A 15,787-nucleotide genomic window follows, 5' to 3' on the forward strand; every position below is an offset into this window, starting at 1 on the left:
AAGGGATCTGGGAGTCTTAGTAGACCACAAACTGAACATGTCAGCAGTGTGATGCGGCAGCCAAGGAAACCAATGCAATTTGGGGCTGCATCAATAGGAGTACAATGTTTAAACTGAGGATTGTAATAGTACCCCTCTATTCTGCATTGGTCAGACCTCACCTGAAATATTGTGTGCAGTTCTGGATACTACAAGTCAAGAAGAATATTGACAAGCTGGAACAGGTCCAAAGGAGGGTAACTAAAATGGTAAAAGGTCTGGATGCCACATCTTATGAGGAATGGCTTAGGGAGCTAGGTATGTTTAGTCTGGAGAAGAGAAGGTTAAGGGGTGACATGATAGCTATGTTTAAATATTTGAAGGGATGTCATGTTTTCTGCTGCTCCAAATAAGGAGTAATGGATTCTGCTGCTCCAAATAAGGAGTAATGGATTCAAGGTACAGGCAATGAAATTCCACCTAAACATTAGGAAGAACTTCCTGACACTGTTTGACAGTGGAATACGCTGTTTTGGAGTGTGATGGAGTCTCTTTCTTTGGAGGTTTTTAAACAGAGGCTGAATGGTCTCAAGAGTGTGTATCAAGAGTGTGTTGATTGTGTGTTCCTGTATGTCAGGAGGTTGGACTGGATGGCCCTTGTGGTCTCTTCCAACTCTGTGATTCTAAGGAGCATACAAACATTGTAATCTTTACTTTCAGTCTGAAGTTTTAAAACCTTGATGGGGGCTTACCTCTTCTTTTAGCTATTTAAGGAAATTAAGTTTGAGTTAAAGTGGCTGAAATACTGTTCTACTTCAGTGGAGAAGCTGAAATGATTTGGCCTCACTTACTCTAGGGAGAGGAACTTTTCAAGACACTAACAGAAGTGATAACAGAAAATGACAGTGGTATGGGATAGAGACTGGATGTTGGTCATGAAATGGAGACACAGATTAATGGCTTGGAGAAGAAATCAGTCAATAGAACTCTGAATGACAAGCGCTTATTATAAGGGAGATAAGTGCACCAAAAATAAAGATGCTGTGAATAAACTAGAATGGCCAGTTCTGGATGGTAATTTATTAATCACAGTAGTAGATATAAACCTTTCCTAACACAGTTGCTTGCCGCATCCCAAAGATGTGGCTGGCGTCTATAGTTGTCCCAATCTACAAAAAGGGTGATATTACAAATCCTTCAAACTATCGTCCTATAAGCTTCATATTATCTGTAATTGGCAAACTATATGCAAAACTACTCCTTAGGAGAGTGGAAGATTGGGTCAAGCAAGCAGAAGTAATAGGACCGGAGCAAATTTGATTCACTAAAAATAAATCAACACTGGATCATGTAACAGTTTTAGCACACTTAGCTAACAAAAGTATAACTCATAATAACCGTAAACTGTTTGCAGCCTTCCTGGATTTAAAAGGGGCATTTGACTCCATATCTAGAGCCCTACTGTGGAGAAAATTGACGGACAAGCACATGAACCCCAGACTACTGTTTCTTATAAAACAGCTACACACTTGCACTAGCTGGCAGAATAAGAGCCGCTAAACAAAAAGGACCGCCAGCCAGAAAATATCATCACAACCAGAGGTCAAACAAGGCTGTACATTGGCCCCCACTTTGTTCACAATATATTCCTTAGTGATCTAGTGCCAACCCCTCCAGAAGGCCAATGGGCATGTTCCCAACTAAGCACTAAACACGCAAGTTCGCTACTGTACATGCACTTTAATAATCGCTCTTTCTTCCCCACACTAAAGTTGGTCTCACTCGCCTCTTAAATTGCTGTGCTGAATACTGCAAGAGGAGCTTAACTGGTAATTAACTATGAAAAAAAACCAAAAAATAATGGTCTTTGCCAGAAGACCCCCAGTCATACATGGACCATCAATAACAGACCATAGAACAAGTTAAACCAGTTCAAATATTTGGGCATAACCTTTACCAGCAACCTTAATTGGGCAGTACATAGGAAATTAGCACTTCGCTGCAGCTAACAAACAGTGCCCTAGCAATTCACGCTTTTCACTGTGGGCCACCAGTACATACCATCCAAGCACTGAAGGTGTTCAATGCTAAAGCGCTCTCAGCTCCTCTATGGAGCACCTATTTGGATCAGAGCTATAAACAAAAATATAAACACAGCCCAGTCCCGCTTCTTTCCACAATAAAATTATGGGCTTACCAAATTAAAGTTTCATATGCAGCCCCATGTTTGTGAACTCGGCAAATATCATATGCCAACATGGCCTGGTGCTGAGAACTGTCAGATGTCGGCTACGAGATCCACTATCTGCAGGATCACCCAGTTTGTTACACCTCATGCTTCCACTATGCAATTTTAGGTGGCTGAAGTTCAGTTGAGGAAAAAATCAACACTCTTGGCTTTTCATTAGAGTCGTTAGTCCCTCTCTTTCCCTATCAGAAGCATACATATACGCTGCTTGAAAACTGCTATTAGGAACAAGAGTATCGGATATGATAACAGCGAGGAAAACGTGTTCCCCCCTGACCCTGCTTATTCCATAATTGAACAGGGACACATGGCCAATGATTGACAGTGGATCACCAACCCTAAATTAAGAAGAGCTTTAACACTTGCCAGATTCAATCTAATGCCTTCTATGTTAAGCTCTATATAGATATCAACAAATTGATAAACAGAGGAGGCTATGTCCATGCAATATGGGTCGTGCGGAGACACTGATCAACCTCTTTCATTACGTGTATTTGCAAAATCAGAATGTCACAATCTGCACTTATCCCATTTCTGTATAACAATCTAACTGATGCTCTTAAGATACCTATGCTTTTGAACAACATGGATCCCACAGTGTGTGAGAATGTAGCAAAATTTCTGCTAACAATAATAGACGTAAGTCTAGATGAATACCAACCAATGTCTATGTATTATGACCACATATAGCCAGCAGTAATTTTGCTAGCTTCTGTCAGTATCCGATGACGTTTAAGTGAGTTAAGTTAGCTGGAAGGAATGTCCCATATTACAGAAGGACCATGTATATATTTTAGTATTTAGTATTTTAGTACCAGCGTCTATAATTGTGAGCAATAATGGGCAAATTTTGTATGCTGATTTTGTATGTTTATTTTATGCCAATAAAGGCTTGTGACTATTTAAAACACAGTTGCTTTATGAATAATATTTGGAGTGACATCCTTAGCACGGTTACATCCATCAAGCTTAACTACAGATTACAATTTTTAGTGTTTTGTATCTGGGTTCCCTGAAACCGCGCTTTGACTCAAGCAGTCACATATCAGTTATGAGGAAAACTTGTCTCCTAAGTGCATAGTGCTTCAATTTGCATCAGGATAATTCAGCAGTAAAAGAGTCTTCAGCCTCATCCATTTACTGTTTTTTAATGCACTTTTGACCCGTCCCATGGTGAGAGTACATTTCCTCTGGGGCAGAGTTATTGACACATTTTCCTTGCTCCTGAAATCACTGTGCAGCAGATCCGACAAACCCCATGGTTTCCAAGAGCTGGCAAAGTGCAATGTTTTCCCTGCCAGCACGGGAAAAGTGAAGAAGTCACAGTGTCCATTTGACTATCTTTGGGTTTTGTGACTTCCCATGTCCATTCCAGAGTAGTTCTGCTCACTCCTCTGCAGACGTTTCTGTGGGATCAATGGGCCTTTCCCCACTCCCATCGGTCCCCTCTATGCTGTCATAGCTGCTCTCATTCGCAGCATCTAAAACTTGCAACGGCAGAGTCCCCGACCCGCACTCTTGGCGGGGCCATCAAAAGGCGCGTTTGCGGTACAGGATGCTCGCGGCCACAGCCTCAGCTGCAGCGCATCCCAGGATGCCGTCAAGTCGCCCCACGACCGCGACTCTGCGCCAGCTTACCGTGCTACCGCTAGAAGAGGCCGCCTGATGTTGGTGCTTGAGGGGCACGACATCAGCACAGCTGGCTGACTCGCGGCTGTCGCTGCCCCTCTCAGTGGGGAGTGCCGGGGGACCCCACGCTACTCTCCTCGAGTAGCGCGGGGCTTAAGGGAAGTGGGGAAAGGCCCAATGGTGCCTCTGGGGTTTTTTGGGGGGTGGAGGATACTAATACCAGCATTTCATTAAAACACTTTTTAAAATTTATAAGGGAACAAAAAAGCTGCTAATCAACACAGCAATTTGGAATGACCAGAAGCAGAGGCAGGCAAAAAGGCAGCTGTGATCAGAACCAGTAGAGGGGCACTTCTTTGAGTATAGTCACAGAGACACAGGGAGACCCCACTGTGCAGCAAGTAGCCTTGGGGTAAACAAAGCATGCATAATAAATCCCCATTTCCTTACCTGAAAGGGGTGGGGAAGGCATTATTTGCTCTGTTGGGAGGATGCATGTGTACTAACAGGTTGGGCAAAAGGCATAGGAAAAGCTGAGATTTCTCTCTCTACACCATGTTTCTGATCTTAACTGGGGAATGTGTGACTGTCTGAGGCAAAGTCAGATCAGAGGGGACCAGATATGATGCGTTAAAAGTTGTAACATGTATCGTAACCCTTAGAAAGGTGCAAGTCTGTTAGGATGGCATCAGACTGGGGGAAAAATTGGGAGCTAAAGGAACTAAGTAAACTTCAGTGGTGAAACTCTCATTGAATTCAGAGACCCCCAACAGCTGCTGTTAGTTAAACAAGAAAATGTGTATAGAGATCTGATTACTGGAACTCCTGCATCAAGCACAATGGGGGAACAAAAACTTAGCTTCGTGAGATTCAGGTTCTACAGACAGCTGGAATTCACATGGTTTTATTGCCTCTTCATACATTGCATAGGCAGGATGTGGAGGTCATATTTCTACTATCCAAAGATACCTTGAAAAAATCATCATCAGGTATAAGGTATATATTTTTTGTAATGATTGGCTCCAAACATCTGCCACTGCAGCCAATTAACAGGCAGCCCTAGTGAAGGGGAAAGAGTTTTCTTTGTATAATTCCTTCCATGTTGTAGTCCTACTTCCACCTGCCTTCAGTTTAGCCATGCCTTTTCATCTCATCCATGCTTCTCCCCCACATTCCACCCAGCTACACTTGTGTTATGCCCTACCCTTGGCTAATTTTTGTCAACAAACAACCCAGACCTTTATCTCACCTAGCTAGAAGCATTCCACCCATATACATCTACTGGTGAAGTTCTTACTTCAGCATTTACCCATGAAGGCAGAGAGCTATTTAAGGAGACATCCCTTGGCTAGGAACGCCCAGCCATTAGATTAGAGAATGGTCACTCCATCATTTTAATGTGCTTATACAGGAAGACAAATTATTAGTTGAATTATGTGTTTATTTACAATAGCAGTAGTGCTGCATTGCACAAAATATGGCTTGTGAGAGGATTACAGGATACTTTGAGGGGATGAAAGCCAAAAGTGCTGAAGTGTTGCCATGCCCTCCAGCCCATTGTTTTTCTTTTTTAAAAAATACATTTCTATTCATTATTCTGAGCTGGAAAAAAAAGAGGAGCTCCAACTTCCCTCTGTATTCTTGAATACCACTTGCATCCCCTCTCTCAGCCCCACCTACAAGGTATCTGTTGTGGGGAGAGGAAGTTTTTAAGCTGCCTTGAGTCTCCTAAACTCTTCTCTTTCATCTTCTTTGGCATTTATGAATCCTGGAAGTGCTGCTCATACCTTAGGAGAAGGCAGGCTCTAGGAACAGAAAGAAGAGATAAATAAAGAACATGTTAAAGGGCATTCAGAATGCAAAGAATTGTCACCTTGGATCTTTTGCTTGCTATAAATGGTAGTGCAAAGATTGTTGGGATTTTTTCCCCCCGAAATCTTTTATTGTACAACCCTGCTTTGGTAGCTCCTTGCCTTTTCAGCCTGTGTCAGACCTTGTTATTAATTGATAATTTGCATGCATATGTCACATGAAGATCGAGCCAGCTGATTATTTTAATCAGCTGGCTGCTTGAGCTGGCTCTGATTCTCTCCTTTGTCAAACACTTCTGCCTGTGGATCTGAAAACTATTTAGTATTTTATTGAAAGCTGTTAAACTGGCTTCCTTTGAAGGTTAATACAGGCCACTGCACTAGTAGCTGCACATTTGAAAAACGAAGCACTGTGAGTGGACTTTCTGTAGGCTGGCTACAAATTAAGGCAAACAGTAAAGAAAGTAAAACCCAGCAATGGCTTGTATTTGGACTGAGGTCCGAATTCACTCACAACCCATTCCTCACCCCCACCCAACCCCCTCCCCCATAATCACAGCGGCAGACCATTATAAATCCTAAACTAACTGAACAGATTTTTTTTTCTTATTCACATGCCTAAACATTATTCAGTACCAAGTTTATTTCACTATTGGACTCCAAACTCCAAATTTAAAAGAAGCGACGCAGAAGCTTCTTGGGCAATGTACAAGTATACTTGTGTTACAGTTTTTAGGTTTCATATTCTCAGGAGGGGCAGTTTGCCAGAATTTCCTGCATTCATTCCATCCATTCCATAATGAGAAGGTCAACTTCCCATTATCTTTGCTCTTTAGTGAAGTCACATACTTGTGTGGCATTGTGCCAAGATATAAACTCTGCCTTTAGGTCCAGTTTCTCTGATTTTTCACCTTTATCTGTCAATTGTCTTTTTGCCCTCCATGGAGTCATGCTGGCCCTTAGCCTTTATTCTCAGGGATTACTAGCACTATTGGTACAGAGTAAGAGTAAGGCAGCCTCAGGAAAGTACCAATGTTTCATCTATTTTTAATGATAATATGATGGCTCACAACATGACCAGAAGATATTAGATTCAGGCCCGTGATATGTCAGTACACAACTTAAATTGAACAAAAAACGAGCTTTTTGTGATGTGGGAACTGTAAATTTATACAGAGATAGTGGCTCCATGAAAAGAAAAGTATTGCAAGATGCTAATTTTCTTTTCAACAAAGAAGGGCCATGATCTTGCATGAATTGTAATTCTTATATCATTCTGTTTATATGAGTAGATCTCTCATGTGAACGGGGGGCGGGGGGGCAGGGTTGTACCTCATTGATGTAAGTATTGCCAGTGTTCCAAAAACCATTCAACTAGTTTGGTATTCTCAAAGTGGCTATCTTTTGAAATGAAGGGATTTTTCAAAGCAGTATGCGATTATGGCATGAAGGCCTGTTTTTAATAGGGAGAAGGACATTAAAAAAAACTAACAAGGCAATCCTGATCAAGGTTACAACCCTCTAAATTCATTGAAGTTAATTGACTAAGAAGGGTGGAACTCTGCTTAGAATTGCACTGTGGGTATGTCTAAAGGGAACTTGTTGTCCCCAGCCATAATACAGGTTGAAATTTAGTTTTATTTTATATTTTTAATTGGATGAAATTTAGTTAAAAAACCCTATAAAGGGCAGGCAGAAATATGACAAGTTACCCTTTTCCTCTATCTTGCCCCTTCCTTAGAGTGTAGTAGAAAGAATCTTCAGTAATCTGAAGGTTGTGTTGTAAATGCAAGAAGACCAAAGGGCCAGAACACCTTTAGAGCTACATTAAGTAGCAAATGGAGCTGCACAGAATTGCTCAGTTTAAATTCAAGCTGAGCTGTGCAAAGCCAGTGCACCTCATCTAACCTTACTCGCGTTCTTCAGCTACAATTTTGAACTAACATTTTATCATTGACAGGTTTCACAGTGCATAGTCCCTGCATTCAGCCTCATATTAATTTCCCTTAATAGGCATGGGCAAATGTTGAGAAACTCATTTTGAAGCACCTCCAGGTAATTATGTAATATAACCGCATGTTACCTGGTTAGAATGTAAATGTATATTTGGTAATGTTCAAAGACAACTATGATGGTACATGCTGGCAAAGAGATGAAGATAGTTCTCTGGAAAGAAATCTGGGACATCTTACAACCATTTTGCTGCAAAAACTGTGCTACATGTACTATGTAGATTAGCCAGCCAGTCTATGCTTGTTTATGTTTTGTTTTGCCTTCAGCACATGAAGAGGAATCCAGGAACTTTGCTAGGTACATGCCTCAGGCCCACTCTGCATTGACCATTAAACACAGGTCTAGAACAGGAAGAAAAATCTCTTTTTGGGGGGGGGGCATTTCGCACAGATCCTGCCCCTAAAGCGAGTCTGCTCCATGTTATTTTCCCCAAACTGGGTTTTTTGAAAATTTTTGAAAAATCCCGGGTTGCAGCTGCTTGCAAACAAGCAGCTGGACAGGAGGTGCTTTATACCGTTGCACTTTCCTTTTCAAAAAATATCACGGCTTACATCTGCATAGCCACGCATCATGGTATTGTGAGATGTCACCATGGCTGTGGAGGTTCATTTCTGCATGCCTGCATAGCTACATTTCTGCATGCCTGCATAGCTACACATTGGTGGGAAGTAAATTTAAACAAATAGACGTGCCTCCGCGCAAAGGCACGACAGCCACCCGCATTGTTTCCGTGGGCTCCAATTGCTGCCTGCATGCGAACACAAAAATAGGAAATCGGGTTACTTAATCCTGACTGCAACCTGCTTTACATTTACTGTGTGGAGTCGGCTTCAGACTTACAGCTGCTAGCCTCTGGTTTACAATCACCACATCTCTGCAACTTTCTTTGGTACTTTCCAAACAAGACTATGGACCTTTTAACACCAAAGATCTTCAGTTATTTTTGATCTGTAAGACTGAATAGTTCTCAGTTGCCAAAAATATGTATATACAATGCATGAGAGAAACTACTAGAGAACAAAAATACTCATTAGGATGAAGTGGGAAGAGGAAATGTTACAATAGACTACAAATAGAAATAATAGGATTTTGAAATGAAGTTACTATTGAGCTGTGAATTGTACAAGGAATTTGGCAAAACCATCACTATGCAGAATAATCTTCAGATCAATGCTGAACATGAAAAAGAGAGCCAATTATGGAAGAATGTGAGGTTTGGGTCCTAGCTGGGACTACAGGTGGTAGGGAGAAAAGATAAAGGGTATCCATTACCTAGACATGATCAGGGAAGAATTGAATATTAGGTGAATTTGTGTATGTGTTGGATTTGAGAGCAGATGCCCTTGTGTTCAACAGTTTTAGATACGCTCTCTCACTAAGATATTCTGATAACTCCATTTCCTTCCTTCTTTTCCCCACTACATGCCAACTACAGCACTGTCTCATTGCATTTAGGCTGCAATTGTATGTCTAATTTACTTGTCTGTAAATCCCATTTGATAATATTGAGTTTCACTTCTGATATGGAGTTCCTGAAATAGCCAGACTTCTCTATTATGCACTGTGCTTTCACATATTAAGATGGGCATATATTGACACCATCTGTTTTCTGGTGACAAATTACTACAGTCTGTGAAGATATATTCAAGATCTTTTGTTTCCCAACAAAGGTTGTGTTTATACTGCTATGGCTTTATAAAAAGAACTGCACCACTTAGTCTGCTTCTCTCCGATTTAATTTTATACCAAAAAAATGGGATTTGAGATATAAATTGTTCACTTTAAAGGTAAATAAGATCAAGCCAACTACAATTTAGCTTTGCTGTGAAAAACAAATCCAGCTAATTCGCAGTAGCAAGAGGGGACCTGGTGAAACCAAATTATTAAATAGAAACGGAAAAGTTAAATTGACTCTGATTAAACTTCTGCATCCAATCCAACCATGGCTGCAAATCAGAAAGAAGCGGTTTAATCTGAGATGAATTTTTGTCAGCGAGAAATATTTATTCAGATAAATTGAAACTTTACTCTGAGTACTGCATTGTACTTAAGGTATCTACATGATTAATGTCCTCTGTGCATCCTTGGGAAATGAAATATAACATCTCAACCATGTCCCTTTAGTGAAATATTGTTCAATAAATCCAACTCTCAACGTACAGAGTACAACAGTCATAATGTTACAGAGCAAAGTGAAATTAATTTCATAAAGAGCCCCTGAAATATTAAAACCAGTCGCTAGGGATTTTAGTTTGGTGTGGGTCCAGTTTATGACTTCCTTAGTAAATACATACCCATAGCAATAAGCAGACATCTTGATACTGAATTTATTTTCTTCACAGTGTTTTAAGGTGCTAACTTTTTCAGATTCTGGGAAGAAGGATCCTCAGTACAAAACTTCACATCCACTTGAAGAAGAAGAAGAAGAAGAAGAAGAAGAAGAAGAAGAAGAAGAAGAAGAAGAAGAAGAAGAAGAAGAAGAAGAAGAAGAAGAAGAAGAAGAAGAAGAAGAAGGAGGAGGAGGAGGAGGAGTTTGGATTTATATCCCCCCTTTCTCTCCTGTAGGAGACTCAAAGGGGCTCACAATCTCCTTGCCCTTCCCCCCTCACAACAAACACCCTGTGAGGTAGGTGGGGCTGAGAGAGCTCCAAGAAGCTGCGACTTTCCCAAGGTCACCCAGCTGGCGTGTGTGGGAGTGTACAGGCTAATCTGAATTCCCCAGATAAGCCTCCACAGCTCAGGCGGCAGAGCAGGGAATCAAACCCGGTTCCTCCAGATTAGATACACAAGCTCTTAACCTCCTACGCCACTGCTGCTCCAATGTATTTCATATAGAGGGAGTATGGCACTACCTAATGGTGCTTATATTCTCCCAAATATATCTTTCGTAGGGAAAATTCCAGACGAAACATGTTTGTTTAACATGTTACATTTCCCCCTGTTTGCTAATACTCACAAACCTCACATGCTGCTTTTCTAGGACCCCTTCCGCACATGCAGAATAATGCACTTTCAATCCACTTCCACAATGGTTTGCAACTGGATTTTTCTATTCCACGCAGTCAAATCCAGCTGCAAAGTGCATTGAAAGTGGACTGAAAGTGCATTATTCTGCATGTGCAGATGGGGGCTAGGTGTTTTGTTCAGGTTTTTGTTTTGGTATGTGTTTAGAACGTGCAACAGATTCTTCTCTGTATGAACATTGAAAACATGACTATGAAGATCACTTTTCTATGCTAATGAAAAAGTGGTTTATGTACATTTATATTTGTACTGAAGTTCACAACAGAAACATTTGTTGTAAAAGCAGACTTAATGCTTTGGAAACTGTAGCAAATTTGTATGAACCGGCAGTCACATACATGTCAGTGTGGCTTGATGCATACGCTGAACTTGAGCTCTAATTCATGAAAGCGCATGTTATTAGTCTTTAAGGTGCCTCTGGACTTCTGTTTTATTGTGTTTTGCCTGCCATTCAATCCAATTGAAAAAGTATTCAAATGTGCGCATGGATTAGCTTCCTCTGGTGAAATGTACGATAAACTGTTGTGAGCTGGGAAGCTGCATCCAAAGATTCTTCAGAATAGAAAAAAGATTTCCAGAAGAATTTAGGAAGATCCTAACTCTTTTGCCAATTTGGAAGGACTGTGCACTCTCTTTAGGTTTCGGTACCCTGATTCTTAGGGGCTGGGATCATTTATGGGTGTCATTTATAAGGCTTTTGTTGGCAGTTTTTATAGTTAGATGTTTTTATTGTTTTTGTAATTACTATTACATCCTTCATGCGAGGAACTCAGAGCATACTGTTCTCCCTTTCTCATTTTATCCTTAAAATGAACTTGTGTGGTTCATTAAGCTGAGTAAAAGGATCCAAGGTCATCCAGTGAACTTCATGTCTTCATAGCAGTGTTGGGATTTAAACCCAGGTCTTTCTAAACCTAATCCAACATCTTTAATGTTATCTTTGATTAATCAATTTTAAACTGTTACCTTAGGTCCCAATTGTTTGGACTTATAAATGTTTTAATAAATAATTTCTGATTTGAGCAACTACGTTCAACCATTTGGTTATTGTACCAGAGAGCAAATGGGTTTATCTCTTTCTAATAATTCACTAGAATGAAGTGAGATGCTACCAGGAAAAATTGCATCATTATTTAGTTTAATATAAAGGCAGAGAGCAAATAGCTCAGTTTGTGTACTCTAGAGTAAATGTTACAATATTGTAGTTGGTAGAATTAAGAATGGTAAATCATCTTACCTCATTGAACAGTGCTGTCTTGTGGTGTGACCCCATCCTCGAAAGTAATATAAAAGTTAGTGAAACTTATACAGTGGATCTATGAGATGGTTCAGATGTTTAGAAAATTATCCATGTGGAGTGGCCTGGACAACTCCAAAACTGCAGATATGGAAGAAACAATGTTTGATTCAGTATAGTACAGTACAACAAATGCTAATAGTAATTTGTACATCTTTCCTTTTCTTTGCTCATATCAACCCCCCCACTCCTAAAAATTCTGAGGTGTGCCAGATCAGATGCTATTTACTACTCTTAGCTTCATTGATGGGTATTATCAGACCACTCTACACAAAGTAATTTGGATCTGTAGCTGTAACTATTATCTTTTCTGAATCACAGCTATACATTCTTATGTTAAATAATGTCAGAAGAACACCAAGAGAAACATTTTGAAAGACCCCATTGATGTAGTACCCTCATAATATGTATCATACACATTTCAGGGGACTGGAGCAGAGTGTTGACTATTCTAAATGACTTAGCAGCTGTCATAACTACTTTGTTAAAGAAGATAAATTGACGATCTTCAGACAGTAACTGTGTATTAAGTGCTTAGGAAAGTTTCCAGAATTTACTTTGTAGGCTTCTGTGGTTTTCTTCCATATACAAACAGTATCTATATCCTTTTATATAATTAGTAGAACTTTGCTCACACAAATACCTAAAATCCTTAATGAGATAATAAGTATGTTTATCAAATTAATTACTACAAAGCATGGGGGCAAACTTCATGGTGGTGGGAGCAGTGGGGCTACCATGCTCTCCACTATTTTCCATTGGAGGCAATGTCCCCACCCCCATCTGCTAGGTAGCATCATGGGCCAATTATGCACAAGGTGTCCACTGTGCAATGGGAGCGAATGTCCGTTGTGACAAGATTTTTGTTATTGATGTATTTCCTCAAGCCCTGCTTTCACTTTTTATTCTCTCCATGGCAAACGAGACCACTTCTAGCATGATTTTAAATTCCTTTGCTGCCAGAGCAGGACAGATTAGCCAGTGAGCACAGCTTTGCCCCGGACATCTTTCGTCTACCCATGGCCTTCCTTCCCACTCCCTTGTACTGACATCCATATCTTTCTCCTAACAATCCCCCTTTCCATGTTGTTGGCTGCTTCAAGTTGGCTGCTTCAAGCTCACTCACAAGGGCTTACCCAAAACACACCAACCTCTAATTCTCATACTGATATATCAAAGTATCAATATAGTGCTTTGAAACTAACCTCTCTGTCCTCTGACAACAGCAAAAGCAGCAGGAAGTGTGTGTGCGGTGTGGAGCGGAGGGCAAGAGAACATCAGTCTAGGGTGGTCCCCTTCTTTAGCAGCCTGTGGTCCAGGGAATTGCTTTGCCTCTTTCATTTGGAGGAGGGGGGATTATTTTTGAAACAGTAATATTGATATAAGGGCTAAGTTTAAAGTTTAAAGGGCTAAGCCAGTAATCTTGACTATTGGGTTAATAAGATCTGTACCTTTAAGGGTTACTTAATGGTCGGAATTAAGGGAATCAAGTCCGGGAGAGTTATCATTACAAAAACTCCATGGCAGGAGTGATTGCCTCCTTGTGTGTAAACAGAGGAACACAAGGAGAGCCCATCACAAGCCCACTGCACAAAGAAGAGCCCCAAGGTAAGCATTCCATACATAATGGGCCATGAAGTTGCTTAGGATGTCAGGTTCTCAAGTTTAGTCAGTCCTATTTTTCCTTCTAACAACGTAGCAAGTTCATAGGAGGCACATGGCTGGCCTTGCTTGTTTTTGTAAAGTGGGAGGGGAAATTCAGGAGCTAGTACTGTCTGGGATGATACCCATTTTCAGTGCTAGTAATGCCTTTCTTTGGAGGAGATGAGGTCAGGGTTCTCTACAGCTATGCTAATGATGTCCAAAACCTTAGCCAATGGACTGATTCTTTGATGGGATATTTGCATCCCTGCCCATCTCCACAAGGGCTCGCAACCAACTGCCAATGCCAATTTCATCAGCAAATGCAAGTCTTCTTGAGTGAAAGATCTAATTAATATCAATCACCCAGGTGAGCTTGATTAACCTTGTCTCCTAACCTCCTGGTCTGCCTCAGGCACAGTGACGCTTCCACCCTTCACCCCTTTTGCCGACCCTATCTGAATGCAAACACCTTTTCTTACTTTCTGTGAAGCCCCTTTCCAACTCAGTCAGACAGGAAATCTATAGATTATCCTGGATTCACCCTGAATTCCTGGATCTTACAGTGGTTTCATTGATACACTTTTGAGCTGGCTCCTATAACTATCACTGATCTGCCAGAAACAACTGTGCAGTTGTGCCACCAGGCTCATGGTTGAGGACAGCAACGGTGGCCATTCCTCTTTTTATGTCTTTTTACGTTTTTAATGATTCTTTACTTTTTATGTCTTATGTTCTTCTTGATTTTATATTTATTAACCCTGCCCTCAGGGTTAAAAAGGGAAGGGTGCCGTTCTGTATGAATAGTAATTTTATTTTTTTTATATTTAATTGTATTTTCATTGTATGTATTGCACACTACTCTGAACCCTGCTCATCTGGGGAGAGTGGTTTATAAATTGAAGAATTAAAATTAAAATTAAATCCTTTCCATTTGTGTAGAGTCTGGAAACTGTGCTTTCTTTCTCTGGCACTTTGGGACATTTCCTTGCCCCAGAGAAGCACTCCTTCACTGACTTGCCTTCTTATTGGTTCCCCCTTGGGACCTTTGAAAGTTTGCCTAAAGCCCCTAACCAACCTGTAGATCATCAAAACAATTTACCAGCTCAGCAGACTGAGGTCAGATATATGCCTTCTCTTGTTCATTCCTTTTTCTCTCCCCTTCTTTAAAACCCTCTCTCTCCCAGTCTTCCCCTAGTTCTACTCATGGCCATTCCCTGATACAGAATTCTGATTCAGTCAGAGGCTTGGCTCTCTTTCACTTGATGCTCCGTCACTGAGCCAGCATGGTGTAGTGGTTAAGAATGGCAGACTCTAATTTGGTGAACTGTCTTTGTTTCCCCTCTGGATCACCTTGGGCTAGCCACAGTTCTCTCAGAACTCTGTCAGCCCCACCCACCTCACCAGTTAACTATTGTAGGAAGAAGGAAAAGTTTGTAAGCCACTCTCTTTTTTTCTTTCTCTTTTAACATCCTTCTGAACACAATTTCACTTGTTCCTATGCTTGATTACCTTTTCAATCTCTCTTCCCTAAATAACATACTTTAGAATGTTGTTTCTTGGTTACTGGTAGCCCTATGAGAGGCACTTTGAACTACACACTAGCCTGGTAAAGACCCCTAAACCATATATCTATTTAACCCACCCACATTAGCAATAGTCAGTTTTCCAAGCTAGTCAGGCTGTAAAAGTGAAAAGAGGTTTACCATTGACAGTACTTAATTACCTCAATTTGTTTGGGCTTCTGGATGCATGTCCTGACCCCAACCCATTAGAGAGTCCAGATGCATCTTAAAATACATCTGAAAGACATATTGTGGTAATAGGAGATGTGGTAATAGGAGAAAAAGTTGTTCACCAGAGGTGGCAAGGTTATTCTACTACCTAGGCCCTCTTTTCAATAAAGATATAGGTAGTTCCATTCTATGTGTTTGGTGAAACTGATGTGTTTGGGAGAAGGACCTATTGCCCAAATAGGATTGTATGGTCCCCTCTGGTTACTGACAAGGGATGGGGTGTAAGGTTGCCAGGTCCAGGTTGGAGATTTGGGGATGGAGTCGGGTGGAGGGGGTGCACATAAACCTCAATGGGGTACAATGCCAGAGAGTCCACCCTCCAAAGCATCAATTTTTTCCATGGTCTTTG

The 15,787-nt window shown here is 40.9% G+C and overlaps 1 protein-coding gene and 1 long non-coding RNA gene across 2 annotated transcripts in view; one reads left to right on the forward strand and one right to left on the reverse strand.

The window, feature by feature from the left end:
* The window catches only part of LOC125432636 (protein eyes shut homolog), a 300,627-nt gene that overhangs the window by 172,360 nt on the left and 112,480 nt on the right, over positions 1-15,787 (forward strand). The gene's annotated exons all lie outside the window — the stretch shown is intronic.
* LOC125432643 overlaps positions 5,340-15,787 on the reverse strand; it is an 85,710-nt gene continuing 75,262 nt past the window's right edge. Inside the window, exons 2-3 of the long non-coding RNA XR_007244514.1 lie at positions 11,942-12,082; positions 5,340-5,661 (exon numbers count right to left, since the gene is read on the reverse strand). This is a non-coding gene — a long non-coding RNA (uncharacterized LOC125432643). The remainder of the gene's footprint in view (positions 5,662-11,941; positions 12,083-15,787) is intronic.

Source organism: Sphaerodactylus townsendi, linkage group LG01, assembly GCF_021028975.2.
Source record: "Sphaerodactylus townsendi isolate TG3544 linkage group LG01, MPM_Stown_v2.3, whole genome shotgun sequence".
Classification (NCBI taxonomy): domain Eukaryota; kingdom Metazoa; phylum Chordata; class Lepidosauria; order Squamata; family Sphaerodactylidae; genus Sphaerodactylus; species Sphaerodactylus townsendi.